We start from the raw sequence: 16,441 nt of genomic DNA, 5'->3' as shown, positions 1-16,441 counted from the left end.
CTGGTAAACTGTCTGCTCATGGCGTGTGAAGAAACAGTCTGGGCCCCATGATGTATGTGACACGCTGTATGAAAGCAACGTGGCATTGATTGTTGGACACATCGGAAAAAAACTGGGAGAGCGTGCTATGAATCGTGATCGTTTATTGGTTATTAATATTGATGTGCAGGAGTACAAGGTAATTGAGGTAGATATGTACTTAAACAGTATATCACAAAAGTGAGTACACCCCTCACATTTTTGTAAATATTTGAGTATATCTTTTCATGTGACAACACTGAATGTAAACGCTACAATGTAAAGTAGTGAGTGTACAGCTTGTATAACAGTGTAAATTTGCTGTCCCCTCAAAATAACTCAACACACAGCCATTAATGTCTGAACCGCTGGCAACAAAAGTGAGTACACCCCTAAGTGAAAATGTCCAAATTGGGCCCAATTGTCATATGTGTCGTTAGTGTTACAAGGTCTCAGGTGTGAATGGGGAGCAGGTGTGTTAAAATTGGTGTCATCGATCTTACACTCCCTCATACTGACTGGTCACTGGAAGTTCAACATGGCACCTCATGGCAAAGAACTTTCTGAGGATCTGAAAAAAAGAATTGTTGCTCTACATAAAGATGGCCTGGGCTATAAGAAGATTGCCAAGACCCTGAAACTGAGCTGCAGCACGGTGGCCAAGACCATACAGCGGTTTAACTGGACAGGTTCCACTCAGAACAGGCCTCGCCATGGTCAACCAAAGAAGTTGAGTGCACGTGCTCAGCGTCATATCCAGAGTTTGTCTTTGGGAAATAGATGTATGAGTGCTGCCAGCATTGCTGCGGAGGTTGAAGGGGTGGGGGGTCAGCCTGTCAGTGCTCAGACCATACGCCGTACACTGCATCAAATTGGTCTGCATGGCTGTCGTTCCAGAAGGAAGCCTCTTCTAAAGATGATGCACAAGAAAGCCCGCAAACAGTTTGTTGAAGACAAGTAGACTAAGGACATGGATTACCGGAACCATGTCCTGTGGTCTGATCAGACCAATATAAACTTATTTGGTTCAGATAGTGTCAAGACAGTGTGGCGGCAACCAGGTGAGGAGTACAAAGACAAGTGTGTCTTGCCTACAGTCAAGCATGGTGGTGGGAGTGTTATGGTCTGGGGCTGCATGAGTACTGCGGGCACTGGGAAGCTACAGTTCATTGAGGGGTCCATGAATGCCAACATGTACTGTGACATACTGAAGCAGAGCATGATATCCTCCCTTTTGGAGACTGGGCAGCAGGGCAGTATTCCAACATGATAACGACCCCGAACACACCTCCAAGATGACCACTGCCTTGCTAACGAAGCCGAGGGCAAAGGTGATGGACTGGCCAAGCATGTGTCCAGACCTAAACCCTATTGAGCATCTGTGGGGCATACTCAAACGGAAGGTGGAGGAGTGCAAGGTCTCTAACATCCACCAGCTCCGTGATGTCGTCATGGAGGAGTGGAAGAAGACTCCAGTGGCAACCTGTGAAGCTCTGGTGAACTCCATGCCCAAGAGGGTTAAGGCTGTGCTGGAAAATGATGGTGGCCACACAAAATATTGACACTTTGGGCCCAATTTGGACATTTTCACTTAGGGGTGTACTCACTTTTGTTGCCAGCGGTTCAGACATTAATGGCTGTGTGTTGAGTTATTTTGAGGGGACAGCAAATTTACACTGTTATACAAGCTGTACACTCACTACTTTACATTGTAGCAAAGTGTCATTTCTTCAGTGTTGTCACATGAAAATATATACTCAAATATTTACAAAAATGTGAGGGGTGTACTCACTTTTATGTTATACTGTAAGTAGGGATAAAGGGACGAGGCACCAGGATAGATAATAAACACTACCAGCAGCGTATGTGATGATGAGTTTAAAAATATGCAAAAAGGGTCAATGCAGATAGTCCGGGTAGCTATTTGGTTAAATATTTAGCAGTCTTATGGCTTGGGGGTACAAGCTGTTCAGGGTCCTGTTGGTTCCAGAGTTGGTGCATCGGTACCACTTGCCATGCGGTAGCAGAGAGAAGCTCTCGACCCACTCCACTACAACCACGTCGATGTGAATGAGGGCGTACACTCTGCTTGTCCTGGCACCACACTGCCAGGTCTCTGACCTCCTCCTTATAGGCTGTCTCATTATCGTCAGTGATCAGTCCTACCACCGTTTTGTGTGTGCGTGTATGCGCGTGTGTGTGTGTGCTCGTGCATCTACGTGCATGCATTTGTGACTATACATTCACCTACAGACCATCTTCAAATAAAGTCTGGTCTGGAAGACTGATGCTGCAGCCCGAGATGGGATCCTTTTGATAACTTTGAGATTATATTAACTGGCCATGGAGCTGCAAAGACTTTGGCACCAGTGGAACGCAGCTCTCATTTACTGCAAGCAATCTCATTTCCGTCTGAGAAATACTGCGATGCTTGGCGAGAAACTCATTGTGAGTCACAGTCAGGGAGAACTGCCTTTCATCAGCTACATATTTATACATCTGGCAGCCAAGGGATTTTAAAATGTGAATACATTTGAATGTCTATCTGATATTATCAGGGTCATCATCATCTGCACTTCCTTACATTTGTCATCTTGAAATATTGTATGTGACTTTATCTGCGTTTATGTCTGTGCATTTGATGAATCACATTTTGGTGCAGGCTAGACAGAATACATTTGAGGTGCATTTTTGTTTGTAGCACCAAATGAAAATAAAAACTTTCCCTGGCTTTTTTTGTTGAGAAAATAGAGTCCTTGGAACACTTGGTGAACTAGAATGCACCCATAAGTGCTTTGTATGCATTTCACATAACTTCTTGCATTCTGTCAACTTCTTTTTAAAGTGTTAAGGCTCAGTTGTGCATAAAGTGCGTTATCCATGCACCAGAACACAGATGGTGGAATAAAGCTAACCATAAATGAACTTTATTCACAGATGACCTCGGACTCATTTTTTGCAAGACTACAAAAGAGTATTCGAGAAGTGCAACACGCTCAATTGCCACCATCAGCACCCAGCCGTAGGTGACTGTAGTCTGTAGGCACTGTCTAGGTCACGTACTGTCACTGTTTAGTTGACATGCGCATTCACAAGAATAACCCCAAAATAGAGGCAATGCTTGGCTAATGCGGCTTTACAAGTAGTGTTCAAAAATCCTGCACGTCCTAATAGGTGTTAACCTGTTGTTGGGAAATGTGACGACCTTATCGTAGTAAGCACAAACTCTAGCTGGTTTACTGGCCAGACACTGGGCCACCTTCGGTAGGAAGCATTCCATCTTGAGACCATTAGAAGTCAACTGGCCACAGGCGACGCCCTATAATGTAAAATGTCTGTCGCAGTCAATAAGATGAGGGAAGAGAAGCGTGACACCCCAAGTGTCACACGCCAGGTGATGTTAAGCCCTTGCTCTGTTACATGGAACGAACACTTTAATATTCAATCTGACCGGATGCCCTTGCTAGAGGCAGGAATAATACACTGCTTTCAAACATGGCCACCAGCTAAGAGGTGAAATGGAACCAATATTTCTGATGTCAAGCAATCGTTGCAGTCCACTACCCTCTGCCCCTTCCTATTTCCTCTTACTTTGCTCACAGCAATATTTTCATCGATGTTCTGAATTAATGTTGAATGTGGTGTTGGTGTATTAATATTGAGTGTTATTTCATTACATTTGGTATGGTGTAAACACTCGATAAAGAATTCTGCAGCAGCTACTGTGAGTCTCCATCAAAATGAGCTTCTGTGGCGCACACGGAAACAACAATGTTGCTTTAAAATTTGAATGTAGAAACGTTCTGTACATCAAGCTTATTCAATTTGTCAGAACAAACACAGCCAAAGGACCATTCATCTCTAGGGTAGGAACATGATGCAGATGTGCATTGGCAGAGTGCAGGGTTCTATAATTATGAATATACCAACCACTTACTGCCCCTAATTATACACAGGTCAACAGAACTTGAACTCTATCACTATAATTCATAATCATAAGACCTTGAATGTGTGTATACATCTTACTTGCAAACATTCACTCGGTGAGTATGTCAGCATACGGATGGGTTGACTGGTGTTTGCCAATCCTACAAAGGACTTTCTATTTAAACATTTGTATTCAACAGTACACACCGTATCTACATATAAAGGGTCATGTTCACTAAATCATTGAGGCTGTGTATTTGGTTTAGTTTCCCTTAGTGAAGGTGGGGGGCGCTTGAAACTGCCCTTCTTTCACAGCGTCTTTTACTGTTTTCTTCCATAATTATCTAATGTACTGGTTCCCTAAGTTAATGCAGTCAGTACACCTGTGCTTTGCCCTTTGAGACTAGGTGTGCCTTCTAAAATGGTAGTGCCAGGGCAGGAAGAGACTGCCAGGGGAGGATTACACTAATTATCAAACCAATTTATGAAGCCAAAGACTTGGCACACCAAACTGAACACACTCTCCAAGTCAATGATGCTGTGCTATGACTGCTACAGTGAACCGGTCCACAGGGAAACATGATTTAACTTTGTGAAATGTATGGGGTTTTGGTTTGTGTGTTTGGACTTGCTATTTTGGTTTTTAAAGAGTAGTATCTAAGGAACTGCCCTTTGGCCAGTGGATGCTGAGTCAAAAACAGAGATCCCAAGGGTCCTCCTGCGATAGCCCCTGGTAAGGAAGCCTCAATAAAAAAAATCCCCCACACATCATAGCAGGCATAAATAATTCATCTTAGAATCAAAAAGAGGTCCTCTTCAGAGTAGTATCCCTCTGCATTTGCACTACAGTGACTTCCAAGGAACCCATACAAACACATGTAAGCTATCTGAGGGAGGAGACATTTAAAATGCAGCAATAGTCACAGAGAACATGGGCTTTTTGAATTTGAAAAAAATGTGTATTTTAAGTATTTGGGGATAAAATAAAGAGATTGTTCCAAATGTGCAGTTTTTCTTCTCAGTCCTCTTCGATATCAACAAAGTTTGAGAATCATGTCAATCAGAGATTCTTGAAAGACAGGGCAAAAAATATATATTAATATTAACAACATTTTAAATATATATTTTGATAGGTTGTTTATTTACATGGTGTGATAGCTGATACTTTGGTCTAATTCCTTAATCTTTTCATGGTTTGCAATCCACTGGATTAATGTCAACTCCGTCAGACACCATAAAAGGAATTACATTGACATTTATTGTCCAACAAGTGTTTAAAGGACTTGATTGTTTAATTCTAACATTAGATTATGCAAATACATAATACAAGTATCCAAACGTCTTGTTTTATTTTATAGCGTTATATAACGCTCCAGGGATAATTTAGTTAACATTTTGACATGTTTTTCTGGATTCCGAACATAACACATATTTGACGCAAACAGTATCCCTTAGATCTGGAACAGAAAATAATTCAATAGTTTAAGCATATGTTGCAGAACAGTGATTCAAATATTTGTTCAGAATATTGGCAACAAAAAAATCCACCTTAAAGGATGTCAGAATTGACACGCCACTGACAGTGTTGACGACAAAAACTCAAAACAGACCTATTTTTGTCTCGGAAAAACAAAAGAGCAATACAAACATTAGTAAAAAATATAGTAAGTTATTTATTTGAAAATCCCTAAATAAAAACATAACCGTTCTTTCAGCACTCTGACAGTTGACATTAGACAAAAATCTTACGAAGCGGACAATTCTTGATTTTGCTGTAGCAATTCTGACATTTTTGCATGACAATATGGGATGATTTTGTCCAATTTGGCATGAAAATGAGCTGATGAGGGAATGCCTTTGTTGACGCGTGGCTTGATTGAACCATATCATTTGGCAACTGTGCGGTGATTGCGATGAATTTAGTTGAAATTGGGAGCCCTCTTTTCAAGTCAAATCAAATTGTATTTGTCACATATTGACGAATACAACTGGTGTAGACCTTAAAGTGAAATGCTTACTTACAAGCCCTTAACCAACAACGCAGTTTCAAGAAAAATACCTAAAAAAATCTAATAAATGTAACAAATAATTAAAGAGCAGCAGTAAAATAACAATAACAAGGCTATATACAGGGGGTATCGGTATAGAGTCAATGTGCGGGGGCACCGGTTAGTTGAGGTAATTGAGGTGATATGTACATGTAGGTAGATTTATTAAAGTGACTATGCATAGATAATAACAGAGAGTAGCAGCAGCGTAAAAAGGGAGGGGGGGGCAATGCAAATAGTCTGGGTAGCCATTTCAGTAGATATTCAGGCTTATGGCATAGGGGTAGAAGCAGTTTAGAATCCTCTTGGACCTAGACTTGGTGCTCCGGTACCACTTGCTATGCGGTAGAAGAGAGAACCATTTTTAGGGCCTTCCTCTGACACCGCCTGGTATAGAGGTCCTGGATGGCAGGAAGCTTGGCCCCAGTGACATACTGGGCCATAGGTATTACCCTCTATAGTGCCTTGCGGTTGGAGGCCGAGCAGTTTCCATACCAGGCAGTGATGCAACCCGTTGGGATGCTCTCGATGGTGCAGCTGCAGAACCTTTTGATAATCTGAGGACACATGCCAAATCTTTTCAGTCTCCTGGGGGAAATAGGTTTTTGTCATGCCCTCTTCACGACTGCCTTGGTGTGCTTGGACCATGTTAGTTTGTTGGTGACGTGGACACCAAGGAACTTGAAGCTCTCAACCTGCTCCAATATAGCCCTGTCGATGAGAATGGGGTCATGCTCGGTCTTCCTTTTCCTGTAGTCCACAATCATCTCCTTTGTCTTGATCACATTGAGGGAGAGGTTGTTGTCCTGGCACCACATGGCCAGGTCTCTGACCTCCTCCCTATAGACTGTCTCGTCGTCTTTGGTGATCAGGCCGACCACTGTTGTGTCATCGGCACTTTTAATGATGGTGTTTGAGTCGTGCCTGGCCATGCAGTCATGAGTTAAAAGGGAGTTCAGGCGGGGACAGAGCACGCACCCCCGAGGGGCCCCTGTGTTGAGGATCAGCACGGCAGATGTGTTGTTACCTACTCTTACCACCTGGGGGTGGCCAGTCAGGAAGTCCAGGATCCAGTTGAAAAGCGAGGTGTTTAGTCCCAGTTGTACTAGTTGTACTGCGGTGATGGGTCATTGTATGCAATACAATTGTGATGATTTTGCTGTTTTATGCAGAAATTGTGTGGTGATTGGTCAAATTTGAAAGCCCTCACATAATATGCAGTGAATTGTTAATTTTGCTGAAAATAAGAATCGCAGAATCCTGGAGGAACTGTTTTTTTATCTATCAAACGTAGAGAACTTTACAGACCGTGAGTGGTGTTGTTGTAATACGTGTAATGAGGAACTGCAAATTGGGTCCTTATGGTATAGCTGACCATGCCCATTCCAGATTATTTTAGGATTTTAGACACTTTTTAGGAGGGTTTGAAATTGGGATCCTTTGCTCCGGACAAGGAAATGAATAACATTTAAAATATTTGGAAAATTCCAAAAGCAAATCTCTCCTCTTATAAAATTATAAGATCAAATAATGCAAATGATGACTATATGTCCCGTTTGTATCACATGTATGTAATGCATTCATAAACCTTCCAAGACATGATGCAGAATGTTAAAACATGTATCATCAAATATAATGAGCATATTTAAGTTGGAGGTCAATGTCATGAACCATGTTGTGACTTAGCGTGACGCAAAGTTCAGCCTCTTGTACCAAGACTGACAATATTCCATTAATTAAGAATAAGAAAGTGCGACTACATAACGAGTCCCACCCAATGTATCAGTTCGCCACGTAGCAGACCACTCGAGTGGAACTCCATTTTTGTAAGGTCTTGTGAATAACGTAGACACTTGTAGGGGGCAATATGACATATTCCTCAGGCCGTAAAGTGTCGAACAGTGAGGTAAGTGGCACTGACAGCCGAGCCAACCAGGCCATTTCATGAATACTGTGTGACCTTTCTCGCTTTCCATAACATGTGGGTTAAGACTTCACATGCTTCGAGCCACCATAAAAATGTCATTCCTTCCCGTTCTCTTCTCCCCCTTATCTGTCTTGTTCTTTATTTCATTTTAAGAAAAACATTTTTGTCCTTGGCATCTGTCCTTGGCTCTTCAGCTAGAGCGAGTGATATATAGCCAAAACTTACAGTGGCAGCTAAATGAGTGCTCAAGTTGTCACGGTTTTCGTTGGTGGAAGGAGAAGAGGCCAAAGGTACAGCGTGGTACGTGTTCATGGTAAATTTCATAAAGAAACTGAACACTAGAACAAAAAAACAACAAAGCGGAAACCGTCTGGTGCAGACACACAAAGACAGAAAACAACTACCCACACCCATAGTGGGCAAACAGGCTGCCTAAGTATGGTTCTCAATCAGAGACAACGATAACCAGCTGCCTCTGATTGGGAACCATACCAGGCCTAAACATAGAAACACAACACCTAGACATACAACACAGAATAACCACCCACATCACACCCTGACCAAACTAAAAATAGAAACATACAAAGCAATCTACGGTCAGGGCGTGACACAAGTCCAGTTGTGTGTTTACTGAAACCTACAGTGCCGTGCGAAAGTATTCGGCCCCCTTGAACTTTGCAACCTTTTGCCACATTTCAGGCTTCAAACATAAAGATATAAAACTGTATTTTTTTGTGAAGAATCAACAACAAGTGGGACACAATCATGAAGTGAATATTTATTGGATATTTCAAACTTTTTTAACAAATCAAAAACTGAAAAATTGGGCGTGCAAAATTATTCAGCCCCTTTACTTTCATTGCAGCAAACTCTCTCCAGAAGTTCAGTGAGGATCTCTGAATGATCCAATGTTGACCTAAATGACTAATGATGATAAATACAATCCACCTGTGTGTAATCAAGTCTCCGTATAAATGCACCTGCACTGTGATAGTCTCAGAGGTCCGTTAAAAGCGCAGAGAGCATCATGAAGAACAAGGAACACACCAGGCAGGTCCGAGATACTGTTGTGAAGAAGTTTAAAGCCGGATTTGGATACAAAAAGATTTCCCAAGCTTTAAACATCCCAAGGAGCACTGTGCAAGTGATAATATTGAAATGGAAGGAGTATCAGACCACTGCAATCCTCCACCACTACTTCTGCATATCAATAACACGGCTGTGGATGAAAACGTATCGTGCAAACACACTGCCACAATGGTAGAACCAGCAGGGAAGAGTAAGCATGTTGGTAGGACATGCCCCACTTCCTGGAACCTGAGAGAAGTGTTCTAGACACGTAGGGGCGGTTCCGTGGACAGAGTTTAATTTAAATCAGGACTAGGCTAATTCTACTTAAATTAATCCAGATTTGAAAATGGCTTTCTGAGATGTTGCTTAACTTCAGATTAATTAATTCTCGACTAAGGAGTCCCAGATTAAGGTAAATAAAGACACTAATACATAAGCATTTTGTGGATTTGGAGCAAGTCGCCTAAACCAAACAATGGACGGTGGTAAAAGAAAACATTACAATAAAGCGAATTGAAGCGAATTGTGTCAAACCACCCAATTATGGAGAACAAACAAAATGATTCATCAACAGAAAACAAGAAAAATAATGCCTGGACTTCCATTTGTAATGAATTCAACTCAAACATGCGGACTCTCCTTCACTGCAGCCGAGGTGAGTAAAACATTTAAACGTGTTAACCCTCGCAAGGCTGCAGGCCCAGACGGCATCCCCAGCCGCGCCCTCAGAGCATGCGCAGACCAGCTGGCTGGTGTGTTTACGGACATATTCAATCAATAACTATCCCAGTCTGCTGTTCCCACATGCTTCAAGAGGGCCACCATTGTTCCTGCTCCCAAGAAAGCTACGGTAACTGAGTTAAACGACTACCACCCCGTAGCACTCATTTCCGTCATCATGAAGTGCTTTGAGAGACTAGTCAAGGACCATATCACCTCCACCCTACCTGACACCCTAGACCCACTCCAATTTGCTTACCCCCCAAATAGGTCCACAGACGATGCAATCTCAACCACACTGGACACTGCTCTAACCCATCTGGACAAGAGGAATACCTATGTGAGAATGCTGCTCAAATTTTAACAAAATAGTACCCTCCAAACTCGTAATCAAGCTCGAGACCCTGGGTCTCGACCCCGCACCGTGCAACTGGTTACTGGACTTCCTGACGGGCCGCCCCCAGGTGGTGAGGGTAGGTAACAACATTTCCACCCCGCTGATCCTCAACACTGGGGCCCCACAAGGGTGCGTTCTGAGCCCTCTCCTGTACTCCCTGTTCACCCACGACTGCGTGGCCACGCACGCCTCCAACTCAATCATCAAGTTTGCGGACGACACAACAGTGGTAGGCTTGATTACAAACAACGACGATACGGCCTACAGGGAGGAGGTGAGGGCCCTCGGAGTGTGGTGTCAGGAAAATAACCTCACACTCAACGTCAAAAAAACTAAGGAGATGATTGTGGACTTCAGGAAACAGCAGAGGGAACACCCCCCTATCCACATCGATGGAATAGTAGTGGAGAGGGTAGTAAGTTTTAAGTTCCTCGGCGTACACATCACAGACAAACTGAATTGGTCCACCCACACAGACATTATCGTGAAGAAGGCGTAGCAGCGCCTCTTCAACCTCAGGAGGCTGAAGAAATTTGGCTTGTCACCAAAAGCACTCACAAACTTCTACAGATCCACAATTGAGAGCATCCTGTCGGGCTGTATCACTGCCTGGTATGGGAACTGCTCCGCCCACAACCGTAAGGCTCTCTAGAGGGTAGTGAGGTCTGCACAACGCATCACCGGGGGCAAACTACCTGCCCTGCAGGACACCTACACCACCCGATGTCACAGGAAGGCCATAAAGATCATCAAGGACAACAACCACCCGAGCCACTACCTGTTCACCCCACTATCATCCAGAAGGCGAGGTCAGTACAGGTGCATCAAAGCTGGGACCGAGAGACTGAAAAACAGCTTCTATCTCAAGGCCATCAGACTGTTAAACAGTCACCACTAACATTGAGTGGCTGCTGCCAACACACTGACTCAACTCCAGCCACTTTAATAATGGGAATTGATGGGAATTGATGTAAAATATATCACTAGCCACTTTAAACAATGCTACCTAATATAATGTTTACATACCCTACATTATTTATCTCATATGTATACGTATATACTGTACTCTATATCATCTACTGCATCTTTATGTAATACATGTATCACTAGCCACTTTAAACTATGCCACTTTACATTTACATTTACATTTAAGTCATTTAGCAGACGCTCTTATCCAGAGCGACTTACAAATTGGTGCATTCACCTTATGACATCCAGTGGAACAGCCACTTTACAATAGTGCATCTAAATCTTTTAAGGGGGGGGGGTGAGAAGGATTACTTTATCCTATCCTAGGTATTCCTTAAAGAGGTAAGGTAGTAGTTTTGGAATTGTTAGTTAGATTACTTGTTGGTTATTACTGCATTGTCGCATTGTCTAGAAGCACAAGCATTTCGCTACACTCGCATTAACATCTGCTAACCATGTGTATGTGACAAATAAAATGTGATTTGATCTTCAATAAAAAAATATTTAATGAGCTCTTGAAGAAATAATGTTCTCTAATGCAGCGATATAATCATCTTCTAGAGGCACCATAGTTTGGAGGGGGTATGACAGGATGAAGGTCAGCCTGCTACATCTGCAGCAGCCAGAAGGGAAGATTGTGTCATTAACCCGGGCCTGGGGCTGAGCATGTATGAGAAGGCCGAGTATGCATTTTGCGGTAGTTCCGGGACAAGGCAGCATGTCCGGTTAACAGGTCAGGGAAAAGGTCAGAGTAGAGGGTGCAATAGGTCAGCACATTAGGAGTAAATGTCAGTTGGCTTTTCATAGTCGATCATTCAGAGTGTCTCTACCGCTCCTGCTGTCTCTAGAGAGTTGAAAACAGCAGGTCTGGGACAAGGTAGCATGTCTGGTGAACAGGGCAGGGTTTCATAGCCGCAAACAGAACAGTTGAAACTGGAGCAGCAGCATGACCAGTTGGAATGGGAACAGCAAGGAGTCATCAGGCCATGTAGTCCTGAGGCATGGTTCTAGGGCTCAGGTCCTCCAAGAGAAAAAGAGAAAAATAATTAGAAGGAGCTTACTTAAATTCACACAGGACACCGTATAAGACAGGAGAAATACTCCAGATATAACAAACTGACCCATAAATACTGGAGGCTGAGACAGGAGGGGTTGGGAGAGACTGTGGCCCCATCTGACGATACCCCCGGACAGGGCCAACCAGGCAGGATATAACCCCACCCACTTTGCCAAAGCACAGCCACCACTGAAGGGATATCTTCAAACCACCAACTTACTACCCTGAGACAAGGCAGAGTATAGCTCACAAAGATCTCCCCCACGGCACGAACCCAAGGGGGTGCAAACTCACAACAAACAAACAAATGGAGCTCTATAGGAGAAAACCCTGCCTCCAGCTGTTTGCTTAGAAATTCTAGGGACAATAAGGAGGCCTGCGTCTTGAGACCGTAGAGTAGAGTACGTGTAGGTATTTACGGCAGGACCAAATGGGAAAGACCGGTCGGAGCAAGCCCATGCAATGCTTTGTAGATTAGCAGTAAAACCTTGAAATCCACCCTGGCCTTAAGAGGAAGCCAGTGTAGAACTAGCACTGGAGAAATATGATACTTTTTTGGGGGGTTCAGGTCAAGATTCTAGCAGCCAAGGTAAGCACTAAATTAAGTTTATTTAGTGCTTTATCCAGGTAGCTGGACAGTATAGCTTTGCAGTAGTCTAATCTATAAGTGACAAAAGCATGGATGAATTTTTCTGCATCATTTTTGGACTAAGTTTCAGATTTTTGCAATGTTACATAGATGGAAAAAAGCTGTCCTTGAAACAGTCTTGATAGAGTGCAGAATAACGCAGATGTCCTTCACAGTTTTATTTGAGACGACTGTACAACAATCAAGATAAATTATCAGATCAAACAGAAGATCTCTTTGTTTCTTGGGACCTAGAAAGACCATCACTCTTTTGTCCAAGTTTTAAAGGAAAACATTTGCCACCATCCACTTCCTTATGTCTGAAATTAAATGTACAGCTGTGTATCGTCCGCATAGCAGTGAAAGTTAACACTATGTTTCCGAATGACATCACCAATTGTTCAAATATAGAGTGAATACAATAGTGGTCCTGAAACGGAATTTACAGTTGATTTGTCAGAGGACAAACCATCCACAGAGACAAACTAATATCTTTCCGACAGATAAGATCTAAACCAGGCCAGAACTTGTCCTTGTAGACCAATTTGGGTTTCCGATATCTCAATCGATGGTATCAACATCAGCACTAAGGTCTAGGAGCACGGGGACAGATGAAGAGCCTTGGTCTGATGCCATTAACCGCTCTAGGTAGCGTCCCACCTCGTCAACAGCCAGTGAAACTGCAGGGCGCCAAATTCAAAACAACAGAAATCCAATAATTAAAATACCTCAAACATACATGTATTTTACACCATTTTAAAGATATACTTGTTGTAAATCCAGCCACAGTGTCCGATTTCAAAAAGGCTTTACGACGAAAGCAAGCCAAACGATTATGTTAGGTCAGAGCCAAGTCACAGAAAAACACAGCCATTTTTCCAGCCAAAGAGAGGAGTCACAAAAAGCAGAAATATAGATAAAATGAATTACTAACCTTTGATAATCTTCATCAGATGACACTCATAGGACTTCATGTTACACAAACCATGTATGCTTTGTTTGGTAAAGTTCATATTTATATCCAAAAATCTGAGTTTACATGGGCGTGTTATGTTCAGCAGTTCCAAAACATCCGGTGATTTTGCAGAGAGCCACATCAATTTACAGAAATACTCACAATAAACATTGATAAATGATACAACTGTTATGCATGGAATTTTAGATCCACTTCTCCTTAATGCAACCGCTGTGTCAGATTTTTTAAAAACTTTACAGAATACGTACACCATGCAATAATCTGAGTACGGCACTGTTAGAGGAATTTAATTCCTATATGTTCATTAACCAATTCAATTATAGCAAAGCAAAACACTGTCTGTTTCTAAGAATTTGTAAGATTCTTATTTGCATAAAATAGACAAGGATCAGTCTCAAAATTAATCCATTAGCATGTCTTCCCGAGATCTCTGGTCATAATACCATGTACATTGGTTTATATACCTCACATTTCGTCATAGCGTCTTAAATGCCCCTCCTCTCTGACAAGGACAAAGCTGCTTCTAAATTCCATTCCAACCCACTAACGCACATACATTACACACTATATCTGGATTATCTCCTGAAGTCTCACCACAGTTTATTACCACTTAGTTGACAGTTCCAATCCCCCCCAGATACGGAAAACCTGGAGGGGCTCTCGCTATCTTATTTTCTCTCCACAGATATATAGCCGGGTTGGTTCAAACATAGGTTAAGGCACCTCTTTGTTTTTGTTAGGCACACGCATGCATTCCTCTCTTCCCCTTTCCAACCTAGTTGGAGCTGTGTTTATTATGTTTAATTACTCCTTGTTCATGCTACACAAACTGTAATCCCTAATGGTTATCTTAAACCTTGATAAAATATCTTAACAGGTGTTCAGATGACAAATCAAGCCAAACAGACATCCACCATGTTGGAGTCAACAGAAGTCAGAAATAGCATTATAAATATTCACTTACCTTTGATCTTAATAAGAATGCACTCACAGGAATCCCAGTTCCACAATAAATGTTTGTTTTGTTCGATAATGTCCATCATTTATGTCCAAATACCTACTTGTTGTTCGCACGTTCAGTACGCAAATCCAGCAGAAAGTATGGACAAAAAGTCCAAAAAGTTATATTACAGTCCGTAGAAACATGACTGGAACTGTCAGCAAACAAAGTATAGAATCAAACTTTAGGATATTTTTAACATAAATCTTCAATGATTTTCCAACCGGAGAATTCCTTTTTCTGTAGGATTGCAATGGAACAGAGCTCGATCTCACATGAACGCGCGTGACTGAGCTCGTGGCTCTCTGGCAGACCTCTGACTCATTCCCCTCTCATTCGCCCCCACTTCACAGTAGAAGCACCAAACAAGGTTCTAAATACTGTTGACATCTAGTGGAAGCCCTTAGAAATATGATCCCATAGAGACTGTGTATTCGATAGGCCAAGAGTTGAAAAACTATAAACCTCAGATTTCCCACTTCCTGGTTGGATTTTTCTCAGGTTTTTGCCTGTCATATGAGTTCAGTTATACAGACATAATTCAAGCAGTTTTAGAAACTTCAGAGTGTTTTCTGTCCAAATCTACTAATTATATGCATATTCCAGCTTTTATGGCTGAGTAGCAGGCAGTTTAATTTGGGCATGCTTTTCATCCAAAATGTCCAATGCTGCCCCCTACCCTAGAGAAGTTAAAAGGTTATTTACCAACTTCACGAGTGCAGTCTCAGTGCTATGACGGGGTATAACACCAGACTGAAGCATTTTGTACACATTGTTTGTCTTCAGGAAGTCAGTGAGTTGCTGTGCAATAGATTTTTCAAAACATTTTGAGATGAATGGGAGATTTGATAATGGCCCGAGAGTTTTTTATATTTTCTGGGTCAAGGTTTGGCATTTTTAAGATATGCTTTATTACTGCCACTTTTAGTGAATTTGGTACACATCCGGTGGATTGGGAGCCGTTTATTATGTTCAACATAGGCGGGCCAAGCACAGGAAGCAGCTCTTTCAGTAGTTAGTTGAAATAGGGTCCAGTATGCAGCTTGAAGGTTTAGAGGCCATCACTATTTTCATCAATGTGTCAGGAGATATAGTATTACAAAACTTGTAAAACGTGTCTCCCTTGATCCTAGGTCCTCGCAGTGTTGTGCAGACACAGGACAACTGAGCTTTGGAGAAATGCGTAGATTTAAAGCCCGTAATTAGCTTTTTAATGATCATGATCTTTTCGTCAAAGAAGTTCATGAATTTATCACTGCTGAAGTGAAAGCCTTTCTTGGGGAATGCTGCTTTTTAGTTAGCTTTGCGACAGTATCAAAAATGCATTTTGGATTGTTCTTATTCTTCTCAATTAAGTTTGAAAAATAGGATGATCGAGCAGCAGTGAGGGCTCTTCGATACTGCATGGTACTGTCTTTCCAAGCTTAGCGGAAGACTTCCAGTTTGGTGTAATGCTATTCCATTCCAATTTCTGGAAGCTTGCTTCAGGGCTCGGGTATTTTCTCTGTACCAGGGAGCTAGTTTCTTAAGACAAATATTTGTTTGTGTTTAGGGGTGCGGCTGCATCTAGGGTATTACGCAACGTTAAATTGAGGTGCTCAGTTAGGCTGTTCACCGATTTTTGTACTCTGACATCCTTGAGTAGGTGGAGGGAGTCTGGAAGGGCATCTACGAATCTTTGGGTTGTCCGAGAATTTATAGCA

Source organism: Oncorhynchus keta, chromosome 18 (assembly GCF_023373465.1).
Source record: "Oncorhynchus keta strain PuntledgeMale-10-30-2019 chromosome 18, Oket_V2, whole genome shotgun sequence".
Taxonomy (NCBI): Eukaryota; Metazoa; Chordata; class Actinopteri; order Salmoniformes; family Salmonidae; genus Oncorhynchus; species Oncorhynchus keta.
The sequence above is the reverse complement of the archived record's forward strand: the minus strand, read 5'-3'. Positions refer to the sequence as shown.